This window comes from Herpailurus yagouaroundi, unplaced genomic scaffold, assembly GCF_014898765.1.
Source record: "Herpailurus yagouaroundi ecotype Mexico unplaced genomic scaffold, PumYag 217, whole genome shotgun sequence".
Classification (NCBI taxonomy): Eukaryota; Metazoa; Chordata; class Mammalia; order Carnivora; family Felidae; genus Herpailurus; species Herpailurus yagouaroundi.
Window position 1 is genome coordinate 6,370,327 of NW_024412448.1, and position 2,269 is coordinate 6,372,595.

Sequence of the window (2,269 nt, forward strand, 5' to 3'; positions counted from 1 at the left end):
GGGTGGGGTCCCGCTTCTTCCTCAGATGGGCTCTTGTGTCGGAATGCCTCATGGTCTGCCCTGTGGGCCTGTCCGCCAAAGAGACCTCAGGAAGCTGATCTTTACCTCCTGCCCCAAAGCTTTTGTGCATCCTTTTGACGAGAGCGGGGCTGAGACCTTGGTGTCTAGATGAACCAGGATGCCAGTGCACAGCCAGAGTCCCCACAGCACCATCCGCACCGATAAGGTTTCAGGCTGCGTTTCCACATCCAGGGGCCACACCTGGCTGTGCCCTCGCAGGGTTCACCCTTCACAGGATCTTGAGTGCAGGGGCTGAGTGACCCCCTCCTCAGTTTATCATCACTATGATTTCATGTGCCTCAGGCATTCATCTCCCTTTGTCCCCACATCCTGTTCACTTTCCGTCTGTCAAGTCTAACTGAAGCGCCAGGAGATCCTATAACCAGTGGAATCAAGTGTGTGTCTCCAGGGCTTGGGTTTTGAGAGCTCTTTTAGGTTTATTCTTTTTTTCTTTTGTCCAACACCCTGACAGTGTTTTATTTCAAATTCTGATCCCTGCCTTGTAATTAAAAAGAAAATTCTGCCAGTCTCTTCCTGATGATCTCTGCTGCAGGAAAAACAGGTATCCAAACATACTCATGTTGAGACTCAGCTGCTAGACACACAGTTTAAAAAGGAAGAAGAAGGTTCGTGGCTGTGCATATCAGCCACCCACCTGGGCCCAGCCATCAGCCGTGGTTGCCAAGGAGACAGCTGAAAACACCCAAGCAGGACAGGAGAGGACAAAGGTAGATCTTTCTACAGCATGATGAAGAGATGACTGACTGCACATTCCCAGACTCCACAGCTTCTGGCCATGCCATCAGCCACGTTTCACCCCAGGAGTCATTTTTGCCATCAGGGTTGCTGAAGTTTTGGGCCTCTCCTTGTGGCTCCTCACAGTCTTCGGGTTTCAGCTGGGGCCCAGGGATCATCACCATCTTAAGGATGGGCTGCTTAGGGGGTGCCCATGGGGGCATGACCCTTGCCATGCATTCTCTAGCTCCCATAGGGATTTACCAGGTGCTTTTCAAACACAACATACTCCAGCACATCCCTGGGCACACCTTCCTGTCCATACATCAACCAGCCAAACTGGTCATAGATGGCCAGAGTCTGCTGGGTGTGCGTGCAGATGGTGAGCTGGCCATGTATGTTGCCCTGGTTCATCAGACTTGAACAGTGAACCTGAACCACCTGAGGTGGTTCTAAAGACTCCATGAAGCTCCGGTGGACGTTCTTATATCTGATGTGCCCGACCATGTCCAAGGTATGAAGTCAGTCATGGTCTGAGTTGTTTAGACAAAAGTGGGCTTCAATAAAAATATCCTTAGCTTTTTCAGGGAAGTCCTTTATTTTGAAATTTGGATCATGTTCTCTTATCTTCCGGACTGACAATTGTGATGTCACCTTCTTCTTCAACCACTCACTTCTCTGTGCCAGTCCTTCCTTCAAGAGAGAGGACAAGTGAGCATCACCCTCTAGAGGAACATGGGCATCAAAGATGCCAGCTGTACAGGCCAGGTGTAGGGGATGCTCCAAACATTCCGGAGGAATGACCAGTCCTGCTTTCTGCATGTTCTATAAACTCCTTTTCTCATTTGTATTTGGGTCATAAGTAGGTGGTGTGAAACGTTGTTTAGATCTCACTGGAACTACAACTGTGGACTGAGTTACCAGGACTGGCTGCCCAGACCACCATCCTAAAGCTCTGGATAAACAAGACAAACCCCGCAGCGTGGGGGCTGCCATTTTGTTCCCACACAGGCCGCTGGGATGGGGACCTCTTTTAGGTTTATTCTAGGCTCCAACTGCTGGCGGTGGCAGGGGGTGGGGGGCAGACGGGAGGGGACCGCTATGGACAAGGGTCTGACCCTGGGCTGCCCCATGTCTGTGGGTCCAGGCGGCTGTGGGGGCTTCCTGTTTACTCTGCAGGGCGGTGCTGGAGGGACACCTGTAAACCAGAGGTATGTTATGGGGGGTATTTGGCTCACTCTGGGATTCAGAGGGAACCGGAATCACAGCCAAAATAAGGGCGGAAAAGGCAAGTTTGGAAAGAAGTTCAAGTTGCTGCAGAGCAGTGCACGCAGCCCTGGCAGAGGGTGGCACTTCGTTCCAGACTGACTCACGTGTCCCTGGACAGTCCTAGTGTAGGGTTGGGAACTGGAAAGGTCCTCTTGGAAGACTCTGGGCCCTCCACCTCTGGCATGACGGGAACCACACTGCGCTT

General features: G+C 51.8%; 1 pseudogene; it reads right to left on the reverse strand.

The window, feature by feature from the left end:
- Positions 1-503: 503 nt before the first annotated feature.
- On the reverse strand, positions 504-1,846 carry LOC121018115 (39S ribosomal protein L45, mitochondrial-like; annotated as a pseudogene).
- Positions 1,847-2,269: the final 423 nt, after the last annotated feature.